The sequence below is a fragment of the Desmodus rotundus genome, chromosome 13, assembly GCF_022682495.2.
Source record: "Desmodus rotundus isolate HL8 chromosome 13, HLdesRot8A.1, whole genome shotgun sequence".
NCBI classification, from domain to species: domain Eukaryota; kingdom Metazoa; phylum Chordata; class Mammalia; order Chiroptera; family Phyllostomidae; genus Desmodus; species Desmodus rotundus.
Window position 1 is genome coordinate 53,775,092 of NC_071399.1, and position 18,950 is coordinate 53,794,041.

The 18,950-nt window shown below is 36.2% G+C and overlaps 1 protein-coding gene across 8 annotated transcripts in view; it reads left to right on the plus strand.

Annotated features, from left to right (window-relative positions):
- The window catches only part of ELF1 (E74 like ETS transcription factor 1), a 134,347-nt gene that overhangs the window by 25,214 nt on the left and 90,183 nt on the right, over positions 1-18,950 (plus strand). For 3 of the 8 annotated variants that reach the window (XM_045202045.3, XM_045202049.3, XM_045202036.3), the window contains exon 1: positions 12,140-12,551. The exons of 4 other annotated variants lie outside the window; for them this stretch is intronic. The gene's annotated coding sequence lies outside the window, so the exon portion shown is untranslated. Of the gene's footprint in view, positions 1-12,139; positions 12,552-18,950 lie in introns of those variants that run through there. One more of the 8 variants, XM_045202066.3, reaches the window with a different exon arrangement.

Consider the following 18,950-nt stretch of genomic DNA (forward strand, 5'->3'; position numbering starts at 1 on the left):
CTCTTTCAGATAAGATACCATCTTAGTGTAGGTAAAACCTACACTAGGTAATCAAACTTACACTAAGGTAATCAAAATAAGGATGGCATTGGTTTGTTTTTGAAAGAAAAAAAAATTTTTGGTTTATGACATTATTGCAAACGTTACTTTTCTTAAAGATTCTGGCATTTAATTTTTTAAAAACTTATTTTAGAATGATTTCAGGCTTATAGAAGAATTGTATAAATATTATATACTACAGAAAGTTCCTGTATGTTCTTCATCCAGCTTCCACTAACGTTAACATCTTATATAGTCACAGTTCAATGATTAAAACTAAGAAATTAACATTGGTACAATACTATTAACTAAACTGTAGACTTCATTAGGATTTTCATAGTTTTTCCACTAATATCCCTTTTCTGTTCCATGATCTGTCCAGGATATACTACATTGCATTTAGTTGTCTTGTCTCCTTAATCCTCTCAAAATCCGTGAAGCTTCCTTGTCTTTTTTGGCCTTGACACTTTGAAGAGTGCTGGTCAGGTATTTTGTTGAATGTCCCTCAATATGATTTTGTCTATATTTCCTCATGACTGTGGACTGGAACAATGGGTTTTGTGGGTATTAGAATTTTTTAAATTGTTTTATTTTTTAAATTATCATTATAAAGTAAAATTGACCCTTTTGGTGTATATAATTCTTTGAATTTTAACACATAGATTTGTGTGGCCACCACTATAATCAGGATATAGAACAATTTCATCACCCCCTGAAAGTACTTTGTGTTCTCTCTAGATAGTCTCATCTTCCCCCTATTTCATATCCCTGCAACCACTGATCATTTCTTCATCATTACAGTTTGGTCTCTTCGAGAAGATAGTATAAATGGAATCATATAGTATGTAACCTTTTGACACTGGCTTCTTTCACTCAGCATAAAGCTTTTGAGAGTCTACCAACTTGAGTTTATCAGTAGTTCATCCTATTTTATTGTTGAGTATGGATGTACTACCAGTATGTTTGTTTAACTTTGCTTTTTTGATAAGCATTTGAGAACACATTATGCTTACACTATAATAAGCAGTTTAAGTGAATTTTTTTTGTGAAATAGGGATTATCATTATTCCTTTTACAGAAGTTGAAACAGAAGTTTAGAGTTCTAGGTCATACAACTGGTTAATAGTGGACTTGGGGACTCAAACCTGAGTCACCCACTCTAAAGCCAGTTGGACTTTTAACCATTGGACTCTGTGACTAGTTGCTAATGTTACTTTCTTCATTTCTCTGTTTTGATCAGCAATGTAATTAAAAGAAATTGAAATTTTTGTTTCTTTAATATATCCTAAAATTCCCCTATTTTTATTTATATTAAATTTCCCTGTTTATATTTATCTCTTTTTTTGTATTAAAGAGCAAAAATAAGAGCATGGTATTTATTTCATGTTGTTGAGTTTTAGGGCTAAAGCAAAAAGTCAAGCCAAGTAAATTACCAGTGCACCTTCAATTATGAATTAACATGGAGTGCATCCATTATAAAAATTAAATCGGTAATAGTAAGCTTTTTCTTAATCTCCTTGTAAATGGGGTCTTTAATTTGTTTAATTTGTTTTGTAGATAAATAATAAATATCAGATAAGAATATATGTAAGAGGCTTGCTTTCTATCATATTGTCTTAAATTTTAGTAATGGCAAAAGATTCTTTTAACAGGATAGAGCTTTGATGTATTTAAGGTGAACCTTTTTGACTTGTGTTAAAAGACCATTTGCCTAAATATCTTACTGTCATAAGATTAAAAACAAATTTGTAGAATGTAAGTTCTAGATTTGGGGGGGCGGTTGTGGTTTTTTTTCTTTCATTAGTAAAGTGTGGTTGAATTTTGGAGGACTTCCTAACATTTTAAGTTACTCTGAATATGTGGTAATTTTATGTATTATTTTCAATAAAGAACATAAAAATTTGATGAGTAGACACCTTTTTAAAACATAGATTTAATGTGATTTTTGTTCTCAGTTCCTTAAGCACTATTCAGAGGTCTTGGAGAGATTAGAGAATCATAAAAGGTCAGAACTGAAATAGATCTTCAAAATTACTAGATCTCTAGACTCTCCCAATATTTTTACAAAAAAGGAAATTGAAATCCCATGGTAGTTTGAAGTAATTTGTTCATAGTCACAATTGTTTGTAGAAGCTGCATGACATAAATCTGCCCTCAGGTGGGTTACCAGTTTATCAATTAGACACTGACTTGTACATAATAAGTGCAGTACAAAATGGTATGTTTTGGGCAGTAGAAAAGGCACTGCTTTTCTTAAACAACAACAACCACACCTCACTATCCCTCCCCCCAAATCTCTTCTTGACCCCTTCATAACGATTACTTTTTACCTTTAGTTTCTCACCTGTCATTCTTTCTTAAACTCTCTCTCAGCAGATGTTTTGTTTGTTTTAATATATTACTCTATTTTTATTATTTTTAATTTAATTTTTATTTTTTATTCTGTTACAGTTCCTGCTTTTTGTCCTTTTTCTCATCTCCTTCCAGTCCCACCCTCTCCCCTGCCCAAGCCAGTCCCCATATTTTTGTCCATGTAAACTGTGCATAAATGTTCTTTGGTTAATCCTTTTACCATCATTTCTTTCTTTCTTTCTTTCTTTTTTAAATATTTACCACATCATGAAAAACTCTTCTTTCAAAATCAGTTGTGATGGCCATATTGCTAAATTCAACTGTCATTTTATTTCTCAGACCTTATTTTATTTGTTGTCATTTGACACAGTTCCTCATTCCCTCTTGGAAACACTTTTTACTCGAATTCTAGGATAATACCAGATTCGCCCTGCTTTTCTGTTGCATTTCTGAATATGCCTTTTCCGCCTTTGTTTGTTCTACCTCATCACCACTACCTCTAAATATTTGAGTGTCCCAAGAGTCTGTCATTGTTACTTTTTATATCTGTAGCTTTAATATCATATATATATAAACACGACTCCCAGATTTATATGTCTGGCCAAGACCTCTACTCTGGGCCTAAGACTTTGTCTTCAACTCCAACTGGACAGTATATCCATTTGGACAATACATCCAATTTGACATCTGAACTTGGATAGCTAATGAGCATCTGAAACTTAGAGTATTGAAAACTGAATTCGTGATACTCTCCTACCCCAAACCATTGCTATCTGTAGTCTTTCCTATTTCAGTTTTGTCAATTACAGCCTTCCAGTTGCCAAAAATGGAGTTTTGAAACCTTTCTTTCCCATGCAACATGCTTTCCATCCACTCAAAATTTCCTTGGCTATTCCTTTAAAAAAAAAAGTCCATAATTTAATTATGTCTTTCTCCTCTGCTGCCTCCTTTGTTTGAGTTATTATTATCTTTTCTGGGTTATTGCATTATCTTCTCCTTGCTCTCATCCTTGCCCCTATGCTATCTGTTTTCAATATAGCAGTCAAATCTTATGACTTATTATATACTCAGAACTCTCCAATTAAAATCTGTAAACAGGCTCTCCATTAGTTTAGTATTCTCTTCCTATTACTCTCCTCCTCATTTTCTGTTCTTGAACTACAGTTGTCTGGACACTTTCCTTGAACATCATATTGGGCAATCTCCCTTTTAGAGTGTTTGCACAGGCTTCATTCTGCCTGGAATGTTCTTCCTTAGATATATCTATATAACCAGAGGTTTTTACCCAAAAGTAACCTGGCAAAAGTAAGTCTTCCCTGCTTGGCTTATTTAAAATGTTATATTCTTCTATTGTTATTTTATTTTTTCCCTTCTTTGTCCTTATCACTAGCATAGTATATATTTTATCTTTTACATAAAATTAACATATATTTTATAATGTGTATCTCTCTCCCTTGCTAGATTATAAGCATCATTGTGGGTAGAGATCATTTATCAATGTGCCTCTCTTCTTCAGGGCTGTATAGTAAGGGCCTAGAATAGTGCCTGGCACATAGTAGGTGCTCAGGAAATATTTAAATGAATGAATATCTAGGATTACCTTAAATCAGTCATTAACTTGATGTTGATCAAGTCACTTCTCTCTACAGACTTTCTTTCCCTCTAAAATGGGGCTGTTGAGGGAAGCCTTCATGCAGAGAACACATTTGAATTGAGACTGAAGATGGATCAGTAGGCAGAGAGAAGGGATAGGGCAGGAAATAAGTGCTTTCCAAATTTAGGGAAGGCAAACAAATAGAAATGGATCCGGAAGGTATCAGAAGGCTGGAGTGTGTGTGTGTGTGTGTGAGTGTGTGTGTGTGTAAAAGAGAGAGGGAAGCAGAGATAGGTAGTGGGGAAAGGTGAGGAGTGGGGAAGGTAGGGCTGGAAAATAGTTAAATTGATGTCAGATTGTGACAGCCTTGGAGAAACCATGATAAAAGCTCTAGCTTTGAAAAATTTTACCTCTAGGGAATCAGTTTGTTTTTTAGCCATGAGTGATCATCAAATCACTCACAGAGTTGTTCTTTAAGGAAGATTTCTCTGATAACAGAGTGAAAGGTGAATTAAAAATAGGCATTTGGTGGGAGGGAAAGGGATAGTTAGTATGTTGTGACATTATTATATTCATATGATATGATGCTTTTGCCTGAAGAATAGCAAAGGACGGGTTTAGGTTTTCCTCTCCATAATTAGAGATTATTTTATAGTAAGGTGACAAGTGTCTTTTTGAGTGGCTGCTGTGTGAGGAGCACAAACTACATTATGTACTAGGGGTACAGAGCAACAGAGCAGTGATTCTTACAGGCCTGGGCTCTACCCACACTACTGAATCTGTTTTGAGGGTAGGCATGTATCTTCAAAAAAAACTTTAGATAATTCAGAGGTACATCCTTGGTTATAATCCACTGAAGTAGAAGATATATTGTCTTTAATATTGAATTTAAAATTTAATTGTAGGGTAAAATATGCCTATATGAAACAATTTGAGATTGCAGTCAGCATATTACCTAGGAGCAACATAAAGAATATAATTGTACAATCAATTCTTGGGTTTTTTTCACAAGAGAGGAAAGAATAAAACCCAAAATAGCACGATAGTAGAATCTTACAACACAGTTAATTACATGAATTCAGCTATGTCAAATCATGGGTCAAATCATGTTTTTAAAAAATATTTCAATGTGGTAAAATCCTGAAATGCTAGAATTTACTCTCAGGGAACTGCTTTAGGTAAGTTACTCAATTTTGTCTCTGAGTTTCTGCTATGTGTTGGGGCCCTGTCTTAGTGGTAGGAACACAATAGTGAACAAAACCAGACAGAGGCATGGGCCCTTTTGCCTTTGGTATGCTTTTCAAAACACACAGACACTTGTCCAGGAGGAAACTTCCTTGTGGATGGGTCCTAATAATCTGTGCAGAAGCAGGAAGGAGGCCTTGGTTTAATAAAGCCAGTAATAGATAATAGAGGATTAACTGTGTTTTACATTAAGGTCACATTTGGAAATGCACGTTGCTCAGAATCTGGATTCATACTTTGAGAGGTATTAGCATCAACAAAATTAGTTCTGCCTCACTGAAAAATTTGTAACAGTAAATCTCAGTCTTTTAAATTTTATTTTTATTTTAAATAGTAAAAATATTAATTTGGGTCATTTATCATTTTAATGGTTTGATCTTCTTTCATCTCTGGTAGAGATAGCATGGTTAGCTCCTGACCTAGGGCCAGATTCAAACCAAGACATTTTTTTAAAGATTTTATTTATTTTTAGAGAGAGAGGGGAAGGGAAGGAGAGAGATATCAATGGGTGGTTGTCTCTCATGCACCCCCTACTGGGGACCTGGTCTGCAACACAGGCATGTGCCCTAACTGGGATTCGAATTGGCGACCCTTTGGTTTGCAGCCCACACTCAATCCACTGAGCTACACCAGCCAGGGCAAACCAAGCCCAGGTTTCCTAAATATGAAAATTAGACGACTATATATTTTCATGTACTAAGTTTCAAATTTGAGTTCAAGGATAAGTCATAATAATAAATGGGAAGTCAGTCCTGGCTGACACAGTAAATTCTTTTCGTAAGTTCTGATTTAAAGAAAGAAAGAAAGAGTCTTAACTTTAGTTGGCATTTAATAAATTCATTCAATCCACCTAGTTTTTCTCAGCTAATTCAAATATAAATGTTGAAAATTACCCCATGCAGCCATACCAGCTTTGTATTAAGGTATATATAATGATTTGATATATATCAAATTTTAGAAATAAAAGAACCCACAGTACATAAGTCTTAAGTTGCCACATTTTATTTACGTGGGAGTTTAAAGTTTGTCATCCTGAAGTATTTAATACTAGTTGCTTCTACTACAAAGCATGCTAATAATAACAGATAATGTTTATGAAGTGCTTACTAAGTGCCTGGTACTATATTAAGCACTTTATACATATGAACTGGATGTTTTAAAAAAGGTTGATTGAGGTATAGTTTACATATAGTAGAATTTTCCCTATTTATGTGCATAGTCCTGTGATTTTTGACAACATACATTGATCATATAACTGTTAACCGGTGGTCGTTGGTGCCAATTACCAATTCAACATCAACAAGAGTCCCCAATTTGGGATGTGGTGGAAAAGGAAACTTTATTTAGTGCAAAACAGCTCAACTGTGACACAGCATGGCTGTGAAAACATGACTCTGCTCTGGTCTTCACTGGTTTGCGCTGGTTAGTGCTGGTTGATGCTGGTCTGCTCCACTCTGCTCTGGTCTGCTCTCGCAACACATCTTCAGTGTTTCAGCTCAGCCAGAGAAACCTGGTTCATTCTTTAGTGGAAAGGGAAAGTGTACTCACAGAGCCGGTGAGGAGCTGGCTTATATAGACAGAAGTCCCTGCCCCTGGCCCTTGACTGGGCTGTTTTCATGCCAATGAGGACTACAAATCCTTGCCGTTTGATTGGTTCAAAAAGACACTTTCCTGATTGGTCAGAATGGAGCTCCTCTGGTTGGTTGGTGAAGATGTTGATGGGGGAAACTATAGCTGCACAGGATTGGATGGGGAAAGCCTCAGTCCTATTGGTTGAAATAAGATTCCAGGAACTCCTTTATAAGGGTTGGCTCAGATGACACATGACACAAATAAAGTGCAGGCAGACAGTTCATTTCAGAGGCAGGTAGTTCGGTGCAGGTATCTCCCTGAAGTGCGGTTTGCGGTAGAGGCCTCTGTGAAGAAATGCCTATTAGGGGGTTAGAGGGGAGGAACCAAGATGGCGGCGTAGGTAGACACACTGCGCCTCCTCGCACAACCAGATCTGACAGAGAATCGAACAGCAAGGGGGACCGACACCGAGGAAATAGAAAAATAAACATGCATCCAGACCGGTAGGAGGGGCGGAGATGGGCACCAGGGTGGAGAGGACTCGCGTGGCTGTGGCGGGACTGAGACTGACGGAGTGTGGGACAAATGGCGCAGGCAGTCTGAGCACTAGCAGACCCTGCGGCCCCACATTTGCACAGATAAACCCAGAGGGCCGGACTCAGAGTGGCGGAGAGCGGGGCAGGCAGAGTGGCGGGTAGCACCCTGCGGCACCACATTCGCCCACAGATAAACCGGAGGAACGGCGGGCAGCGAAGCAGACCGCGTAACCCAGGGCTCCAGCTCGGGGAAATAAAGCCTCAAACCTCTGATTCAAAGCGCCCCTGGGGGTTGGGGCGGCAGCAGGAGAGACTCCCAGCCTCACAGGAGAGGTTGTTGGAGAGACCCACAGGGGCCTAGAGTGTGCACAGGCCCACTTACTTGGGAACCAGCACCAGAGTGGCCCAGTTTGATTGTGGGTAGCGGAGTAAAAGATTGAAATCCGGAGGAGAGTGAGGCGGGCGCCATTGCTCCCACTCGGCCCCTCCCCCACGTACAGCGTCACAGTGCGGCGACCAGCATTACCCCGCCCCCCCCCCCCCCCCCCCCCCGTGAACACCTAAGGCTCCGCCCCTTAAAGTAACAGACACGCCAAGACAAACAAACAAACAAACAAAATGGCCCAAATGACAGAACACTTCAAAGCTCCAGAAAAAATACAACTAAGCGAGGAAGAGATAGCCAACCTATCGGACGCACAGTTCAAAGCACTGGTTATCAATATGCTCACAGACATGGTTGAATCTGTTCGAAAAACAGATGAAAAAATGAAGCCTATGCTAAGAGAAACAAAGGAAAATGTACAGGGAACCAATAGTGATGAGAAGGAAACTGGGACTCAAATCGATGGAATGGACCAGAAGGAAGAAACAAACATCCAACCAGAAAAGAATGAAGAAACAACAACTTGGAAAAATGAGGAGAGGCTCAGGAACCTCCAGGACACCTTGAAACGTTCCAACATCCGAATTATAGGGGTGCCAGAAGGAGAAGAGGAAGAACAAAAAATTGAAAACTTATTTGAACAAATAATGGAGAACTTCCCCAATCTGGCAAAGGAAATAGACTTCCAGGAAGTCCAGGAAGCTCAGAGAGTCCCAAAGAAGCTGGACCCAAGGAGGAACACAACAAGGCACATCATAATTACATTACCCAAGATTAAACGCAAGGACCTACATCCAAGATTACTGTATCCAGCAAAGCTATCATTTAGAATGGAAGGGAAGATAAAGTGCTTCTCAGATAAGGTCAAGTTTCAGAAGCTCATCATCACCAAGCCCTTATTATATGAAATGTTAAAGGGAGTTACCTAAGAAAAAGAAGATCAAATATAGGAACAGTAAAAATGACAACAAACTCACAGTTATTAACGACCACACATAAAACAAAAACGAGAGCAAACTAGGCAAACAACTAGAACATGAGGGTTGTCAATAAGGGAGAGGGAGGGGGAGTGGGGGTAAAGGTACAGAGAATAAGTAGCATGGATGATAGGTGGAAAATAGACAGGGGGAGGGTAAAAATAGTGTAGGAAATGTAGAAGCCAAAGAACTTATAAGTATGACCCATGGACATGAACTATGGGGGGGGAATGTGGGAGGGAGGGGGGTGGGCAGGATGGAGTGGAGTGGGGGGGGAAATGGGACAACTGTAATAGCATAATCAATAAATATATATATATATATAAAAAAAGAAATGCCTATTAGGCTGTTTTTTAAAAAAATTTCAGGTTAGCTACCAGGAGCCAGCCCCCCGCCCCTCATTTTTTAAAAAGATTTTATTTATTTATTTTTACAGAGAGGGAAAAAGAGGGAGAAAGACATCAATCAGTTGCCTTTCACACACACCACAAGTAGGGATCTGGCTTGCAACCCAGGCATGGGCCCTGACTGGGACTTGAACCAGTGATCTTTTGGTTTGTAGGCCAGTGCTCAATCCACTGAGCCATACCAGCCAGGAGTAGAATCCCTTTTTAGTAGGTATCTTCTTTCTCAGGGTCCACATAACCAATACTAGAGTCACCATAAAGAACATTTCTATTTCCCTAATAGTTCTCTTGTTCTCCTTTGTAGTCAGTCCCTTTCCCTCATTTCCAGCCAGGGGCAACCACTGATAGGATTTCTGTCTTTTTTGTTTGGCCTTTTCCAGAATGTCATATAAATGGAATCATAGAGTATATATTTTGAGTCTCGCTTATTTCACTCAGCCTGATGTGTTTAGATTCATACATGTTGTAGCATTTATCAGCAGTTCAAAAGTTCATACCTTTTTACTACTGATAGCATTCCATTGTATGGATATAAGACAATGTGCTTAGCTATTCACCAGTAGATGGACATGTGAGTTTTCAGTATTAGGTGGTTAGGAGTAAAACTGCTATAAATATTTGTGTAGAAGTTTTTTTTTTTCTTAATAGATATATCTTCATTTCTCAAGAGTAAATAGTAGTGGGACTGCTGGATTATTGTATAATAAGTATATGTTTAACTTCATAAGAAACTGCCAAACTATTTTCCAAATAGGCTGTACCATTTTGCATTCCCACGAACAATATATGAGGATTGTTTTTTGCTCCACATCCTCACCAGCACCGTTTTTAAAAGCTATTCCAATGATATATAGTAGTATTATGACTTTAATTTGTATTTCCTTATTGAGTAATAATGTTGATCTTTTCTGTGCTTATTCCCTGTCTGTATCTCTTCTGTTCAGTGGTTTAAGTGTTTTAAAAATTGGTTTGTTTTCTTATTTTTGAGTTTAAGTTCTTTATAGGGCATCGACTAATTTTAATTCTCCCAATAATCCTTTGGGTGCTATTAACCTAAATAACAGATAAGTTAAGGCACAGGATTGTTATGTAATTGCCCAGGATTACACAGTGAATAGGTGGCAGAGCTGGGATTTGAATTCAAGTAGATTGGCTCTAGAACTTGTGCTGTTTTGCCTTTTTTTTTTTTTCCTTTTCCCTATGGGGGTTGATTTCTTGGGACTGTCAGTACAACCAGGATCCAGTTCCTGTGGGTGGTAAAATAATACTAATAGGGATGCCCCTGGTCAAAGGGGCACTATATTATAATAGCAACTCTCGAGCTATCTCCTTAGCAATAGCTAAGATAACTTGTTGCTGTTGAAGAGAGGTAATTATTTTCATTTTGTGTCTCTTCCCTTCTATATGTGTGGCCAAAAACACTTTTTTTAAATTACAGTCCAAATACCTGCCATTATCAAGTAATGAGTTTTATATAAATGGATTTTCTCAGTAGCAGAAGCTTATCCTTTTATATATCCATACTTCATAAAAAATTTTACATACTTTATGTAATTCATTTTGTTTTTTAAAAACCTTTATCATGATAATGCTGACTTTGAGGCACTCATCTGTATGATGATATGCTTTGGGAGAATGAAGAATGTGTTGACCCTATAGGATAGCTTCAGATCCCAGGACTTTTTACATTATATTTATTTATACAGTAGTTTTGTAGTTTTTAATTTTTTTCTCATTATCAGCTTTGTCACTTGTTTCTTTTAACATCACCCATTCTCTATTCTGTCACTTTTTATAATTTCTAATTAGCTGAAAGATAATCAAATTACTAGGCTTATATGGATATTGTCTAAAATAAGTTTCAGCTCTGGGAAACAACTTGGGTTTTCCAGTAAACGTTTCCTGTGACTGCTCAGAGGACCTTTTTCTTGGAGTTTGGGTATTGAATAGTCATTCTGGAAAAATGAGCTAAATTAAACAAAATACGGCACTTGAATATAGAAAAGTGATATGTTTTTCTTTTTAGCATTTTTATTAATAATTTGTTTAACCATAGGGATTATTTTAGTAACAAGATAAATCAAGCAATGTTCAGTGGAATGGAATAAATAGGTACTTAATGGGCAGCAAGTTGGTTGGTTCATTGTCATTACATTTTGTAGCAGTTTGTAGAGTTCCTAAGTCAATGACAGCTTGTCCTCTCAACTGTGCCTCCAGTAAGGCAGAATAATTACTTCCAAGCAATTAACTAAAGGGAGAACACCTTGCCAGGTTCCATTTACTTTTTGTAAAATAGTAGGATGAAGGCTAGCTAGTGACTTGCACTTCATCATTTAAAGTGCTTTTGGAAAGCATTAGTTTTCAATCCATTTTCATCAATTTAAGCTCTTAGGATAAATTAATAAATATTCACACATGGAGGAAGGGTAAATAATTGTAGTAATGTTTCAGCTGCATGGGCACCTTGTCAGATGTATAGTGGCTTAGAGAGCTAAACTTCACTGGCCACATCTTTCGTTGGCACCCTTAGGCTACATGTGTATGGTACAGCCCAACACATAGTATGCTTTCATTTATGTTTGAAAGGTATAGAAAATTGTGGCCATGTCTTGGAAGTAGTTCAGCTATGAACCATGATTGCATTGATAATTATTTTAAAATAGGGTTTTATCAAGCTTGCAGTTCTGTTTAAAATCATTTTGTTATATTAAACTTTAGTTCCTTTCTAACCCCAAGTTTGGTATTATTTTTTAGTATAAACCAGATTAATTCTCACTTATTTTTCCACTGAACTTTGAATTTTCTAGTGGATATCTGTTTAGTGAACTTATAAATCTGCATCTGGTATTGCAGTTTGCTAGCTGTTCCAGAGTACATAGTAATATACCCCCCTCATATAAAGGTTAATGAGTAGCCAGGTTAAATTCACCAGTCCATTGTTACTTAACATTAAAAGCTAGAAAGTTTGCTATCTTCCTTCCATTCCCTCCCATGCTTTTTTCTTTGTTTTATTTACTTGATACATTAAAATTACTTTTGAATATTAAGATTTAAAAAAATACAACATACAGTTTTTAATTTTGCTTCCTTGTAGATTCCGATTGTATTTTATTAATAATTTTAATATGGTAATTAACATGAGCTGAGTAATGGTTTAATCAAGGTAGATCTTGCTCCTTGATTCTACCTTGCTCCTTTTTCTATACCTCTCCCCCGTTTTTACCTGTAGATTTGCATGTTTGACCTAGCAGAATAATTGGGTCCACAGCAACATGGGCGTGCCTCCCTTAGAAACACTTAGTTTCATGTATGACTCATAAGCTGAAGCACAGACACCACTTCCCCAATCTACAGGAGCCATTTTAACAGCATAAAACTTGCCGGATTGCTTTTTTATTTTCAAGCCCAAAGGATAATATTTAACGATAATGAGAATATTTGAAGGTAATGTTATGATTTTGGGTGTTTGCTTCTGGCTGTTTCCTGAGCTGGTGAATGGAGGGTGGTTCTTACCTGTCAAAGAACATGGCTGAATGTGTTCTCTAACTCTGAGAAAATGTAGTCAGTCACATGCCTGACTGCACTTTTTAACTACTAGGGGAAACAAAGCATTCTCATACTGGAAAGTTTTAGATCTTCTTGGTAAGGCATTTTTTATGTTTTGTGTGATTTTTTTTTCCTGTATGACTTGAGAATAAAGGAAATTTTTCTTTCTTTTTTTATATCACAAGGCAAACTAAGTCAAATATTAATTTTTAAAAATGTAATTGTATTTTGAGGGTAGCCAGATTGTTACAGTTAAATAAACTGTACTATTCACATGTGATATTCATGTTAAGAAAAAAATTCAGGAGCAATGGTTTTGTTTTGGCATAATAGTTTAGGGGAGGTTTTGGGACAACTCAGTTGTAGGTGTTGCTCCTTGACTCTTCTATCCTTTTTTTCTTTCTCTTAAGTTAATGAAATGATACTGAACATTGAATTTTGAAAATGCAAGTTTAAGTAAAATGAATGCTCATTTAGATAACAAGAGTGACGTAAAGAGGAAGAAAGACTAGAATGATTCATTTACTTTTAGGAAAAAATAATAAAATTCTATAATTCACACTGGAAACTTGTTCTGAATAGCAGTCTTAGAAGCATAACTAGATTCTAAGAAAACACAGTATTTCAATTTGTGTAAAAAGAAAAAGTATTGGCCTTTTTTTCTGTTCTTAGTAAGTGCTTGTTTTGTATTTTAACAAGTAATACCTTTTATAATAGAAAAGATTGTCCGGTCTTTTCCTGAAATATTTATCATTGAAATTATAAGATTTAGTGAGTGTACATTCTGGTGTGACTTGAAGTTCTAGGTACTCTGAGAAGCTGGATATAGTAGTATTTTAGTTATGAAAATTATTTATAGAACTAAGATTTGAAAGTAAAATTAGAATATGCTGTGATTATGAATGTTGTAGAAATAAAAGTTGCCAAGTCATTTATTATTGACTATGATGATATTTAGCTAGCTCTTCAGAAATTTGCTGTTATTCACTTTCCAAGGGCTTGAAAGCCTGTCAGATGAAAGGTAAGATAGAAAGGCAGTCAGTTATTATTTCTTTAATATTTTGAAAGGATTTTTGATATTAACAGATCAATTTTGTGGTCTTTTAAGAAATGCACAGCAGACATTTTACTCTTAGCCATTTGATATCATCTTTGTTTCAGTATTGACGACTTGGTCAGCCTTTGAGTAAGCAAAGGCTGTATTTACTTCTAATCTGATCTGTATGAAAAATCTAATGAAACTTTTGTCCTTTAACATTTTTTTTTGAGTTTTTAAAAGCCAGTGTGACCCATATGAGAAAAATCAAGGGTCACACAAATAAGCAAATAATTAAGATTTTATTTATTAAAGAGAGTAGAAGAATTTAGTTTCTTAAAAGTCAAGATACTAGTACAATTTAAATAAAATAGTGCTCATATGTTTCAGTTTCCTTTTATGTAAAGAAGACTGAGGTGGGACTTCAAGGAGAATTGGGGGAGGAAGAAAGCACTGAAGAAAGGAGAGGCCTTTAAGACTTACTAGGTGGTCTCCTTCCCACTCTTTTCCTCTGATAAGGTTGAATTTAAGTTTAAACTGAGTCATCAGGATGAAATTTAGAATTACCAATTTACACAACTCTAGCGCTAAAAAAGACTGAAGATTGTTCAACTGCCTCACTTTTATAAATGAAGAAACAGCTCCAAAAGGTCCTGTGACTTGCTCAGGGTTGTGACATGCTTAATGGCAGGGCTTCCAGCCTGGAGCTACTTATGCTAGTCTACTCCAACAAGTGATGCTTTGTTTGAAACGGTCTGTATTTCCTTAAGAGTAAATAAAACCTTAGTTAAATTGCTTGCTGATAATTTTGGTGATAAGATGCAACCAGATGAATTAGCCAAGGATTCCGAAAATGTGTTCAATCTAGTTTTCGTTTTCCTCAGAGAGCTGATACATTTTTAAAAATTTCAACAACAGTTTTTTTACACTGTTAGAACTTTTTCATAGCTGAAGCATTGTTTTTGACATTGCTTGTTTAAGATGGGCCTAGTGAAGGTGAAAATATGAGAAATTGGGAATTTACTTTAAATGTGTATATAAAAAGACAGGTTTATTTCTGCTTTAATTTTACCTCGTTCTTTTAGAAGGGCAAATACTGTTTAATACAATGCCTTGTTGTATTACAGTGTGTATATGGTGGGGTATGTATAAAATTTTGGATGTGAATATATAAAATATGGAGGTCTCTAAGCTATAACATAATAGCTTGAATTTAACTTCCCCATATCTAGTAATCTCATTCTGTCATATCTTTTCTCTTTTTTTGAGAGTTTACTTACTGGGCACTTTTAGAATCTTCGGGGAAATACAAAATCTTTGTCTATTAATTTTTTATGTGTTTTATTGGGTGTTTGAAATTTACTTTTAGATCTTCCTTTTTGAAATTTGGATTTTTAAAAATTACTTTGCATATGACTGTCAAATTGCCTACATTTCTCAGACTCCTATCCCAGTTCAATATCAGATTTTCCACAATGTGGTCATCATTGTTCTAAAAAACAAACCAGGCGCAAAAAGCTAGAAAATAGAAAACATGGGTTCTATCCTCACAAACTTAGATTCTTACTGGGAAAAACAGGGCTTGGTAACATAGGTGAAGTAAGTAAAGAATGGAACCAAACCACTAAGAAGTTAAATTCAGGTTCAGACTGCCTTGAGGTGAATTATGATTGAGACTTCAAACAGGTAAGTTTATGGATCTTTAGGAGTTATTAGTATTGAAGGATGTGCATTTGCCTACATTAAGAAGATTGTCTTCACCAACAAGAAAAAGAATGTTAAGCTCTTGAGATTAGAAATGTTTTCTTCTATTTCTCTTTGCAACCTTTGACAAACTACGAAGTATATATGAGTCAACTATTATTTGCTGCATTAAACTCTTGGCTACTCAGTTGGGTAGGTCCTGCTATATTGTTAGGAGTGGCAAATCTTTAAAAGGTATGTGGCCCTTAGCTTAATCTCTTGTCTGGTGTCTGCTCATTGTCAACCATTCAAAGAAAAGAATAACACCTACCTGGTAGTATACATTTTAAAGTGGTAATTTTCAACCTTTGATGTAACAATCAACTGGCTTCCACTCAGGAAATTCTGATTCATTAGATCTAGGGTTTGATTTTTCAGTCTGAATTTTTAATAAGATGATTGTGATACAGGTGTTTATATGCCACACTTTCAGAAAAAGATTTGACAGATTTAGGACTAGCGATTAATCAGTTATTTAGCATTGTAATGTATGAATTTTTAAGCAACAGTACTGGATTAGGCAAAAGTAGGTTTATAGTTGTGAGTACACATAACACAGAGTTCATTCTTGTATTATTATTTAGTCTTGTAGTATATATTTTTCCCTATGAACAACTGTAAATCTACTTTTGCCCACCCTGTATTTTGAAGCCCACAGCCCATAGTAAGTAAGAAAAGTGACTGCAGTAGTTTATTATCACTATTAGGACTTATTTATCCTCCTCTCCCTATCCATTGTCCCTTTCTCTTTCATTTTTTGTTGGGCTGTGTCTTTCAAATTTGTGCCTCTCCTTCTTCCTCTTCTCTAATTCTGCTTTCCCCCTTCCACTCCCCAACGCACTGCCATATTCACCACAATATATAATGAAACTAATTATTTTTGTTTTTCCAATGTAATTGGCCCGCTCTGTATCTTTCAGTGAACCATCACTCTGCCAGTGTTAGTTTATTTTCCTATAAGTTCTATTTGGTGCTTTATGGTATCTCTCTCTGTTCCCTTATCCCTGAGGTTCTAGGGAAAAACACGTTCCCTTCCTGATTTATGATAGCATTTACAGTCTTTGAAAACCGTCTCTCTGGGAAAATACACTATTATTATTTGTAATTGTTTGAGTCCCTGAGGGAGCAATCTTTTTCCCAATGTGATGCTTGTATATAATTTTTGAGGTTTCTCTAGACATTTAATTACATCACTGATTGTATATTTATGGATTTTGCCTTACACTACATCCCATCTAATGGGACATAGATGTTCATAGACTCTTGTATAGATGGGAAGAAGAGTCCCATCAGTTGAATGGTCTGAAAATAATTATTGCTTTCATCATTTGTATTTCCACCAGGTTATGCTCTTTCACTTCATGTAAATGATGAATATTAAATTAATAATAACACTGAGTCAACCCAATGGTTAAAACAATTTTCAGCTATTGGAGCAATCTTTTTCGCCCTTTACTAAAGAGAAAGTTTTTTGTGTCACCTTTATCTTTGTGTCTTATTCAATTAGTCTGTGTACTATAGTAAAAATGACTGTTGATCTGTACTACAAATGTCTACACACATCCCACTTTTTATGGAAAAAATAACTCATGTGCTATTTGCTTTGTTGGCAGAGAGGAAGAAATTATGCAGCTGGTTGTACAAATTTCTGTGCAGAAACATTTTGATTCCCTCTCTTCCAGTTTTAATACCTGAGTTAATGCCATATTCATCATCAGAAAACTCTTCCTAAACATTTATTTTTACTTTTATTCTCTTCCCCCTATAGGACTTCAGAACTCTTCTTCCATTTGTCCTTTAATTGCTGAGGGGGAAGACAGCTTGTTAAACTCTTTCTTAACTCCATATTTTGTAGCCTGAGATTGATTGTTAGCATGAAAAAAAAAGCAAAAATCCCTTTAGAGTTTGTATGAAGATTGATTTAACAATTTTTTTGAAGTTTTGAAACTTTGAAACAAAGTTTTCAAAGTGCTCTGGCCAGGTGGTTCAGTGGGTTGGAGCTGGTTCCCGTACACCAAAAGGTTGCAGCTTCAATTCTGGGTCAGGACACATATCTTGGTTGTGGGTTCAATCCCTGGCCATGGTTTGTGCAGAGGGTGGCCGATCAATGTTTCTTTCTTTCTCTCCCTTTTTCTCTCTCTAGAATCAATGAGCACATCCTCAGGTGAGGATTAAAAAAGGTTATCAAAGTGATATATGTACACTGCTTAAAATCTAATAGAATAGAAGAGCCTATAGGGAAAATCAGCAACATCCCTCCTCTACCCAGTCCCATTCTCAGTTCTGCTGCCCAGAGGCAAACTTAGAGTAGTTATTTTGTTTTTTAAAATTTGCGTTTTCTTGGATCTATCCTTGTCCTGTCTTCTATCCTATATATTAGATGTTCTTCTATGTAGCAGGAACCAGTACGACCTTGCATGATGTAAAGCCATGTGAAGTTCATTATCTATGTGATAGATGCCCTATCATATTACAGTCATAGTGTTTGTGCAAAGTTGAATGGCACAATTTTTAAAAATACATTTTTATTGATTATGCTGTTTCAGTTGTCCCAATCCCCCCTCCCCCCCGCTCGATCATTATTCCTTTGTTTTAGAAAACAGTCTTATAACAATGAAACTAAAAATTTTATAGTAAGCTCTGGCTAGTGTGGCTCAGTGGGTTGAACACCAGCCTGTGAACTGAAAGGTCACTGGTTTGATTTCCAGTCATGGCACATGCCTGGGTTGCTGGCTAGGACCCCGGTTGGGGGCATGCAAGAGGCAACTGGTCAATGTTTCTCATGTGCATCTATGTTTCTCTCCCTCTCTTTCTCCTTCCCTTCCCCTCTGTCTAGAAATGAATAAATAAAATCTTTAAAAAAATTTATAGTAAAACTGTAAAAATGAGGTGTTGACTTAATAATTGTTAGTTTAGCCCTGGCTGGTGTGGCTCAGTGGATTGAGTGTGGATTTGCAAACCAAAAGGTCACTGGTTTCGATTCCCAGTTAGGGCACATGAATGGGTTGCAGGCCAGGTCCCTGGTGGAGGGTGCAAGAGAGGCAACCACACATTGATGTTTGTTTCCCTCTCTTTCTCCCTCCTTTACCCTATGTCTAAATTAATTAATTAATTAATTATAAAAATGTTAGTTTATGTACATGTTATTTTTATCAAAATATTAAATGGATGCTTTAGTATTATAATGGGACAATTCATTATCCTTTTTTCTTTAAAACTGAAAATGTACATGTAGGAAAACATATAAAACATGTACAGTTTAAATATAATTATAAAGTGTTTACCCATGTCACAACAACCGAGGTTAAGAAGTATAGCATGCTCATTACATTAATGAGAAGTCCCCAATCCTGCTCATGCTTGTTTATTCTTAAAAATAACTACTGTCTTGGCTTTTGTGATAGGCTTTTCATTTTAGTTTTACCCCTTTGAACTTTATTTAAGTGCAGTCATACCATATATATTCTGTAGTAACTTGCTTATTTCATTCAACTCTGTGAGATTTATTTTAATTGCAG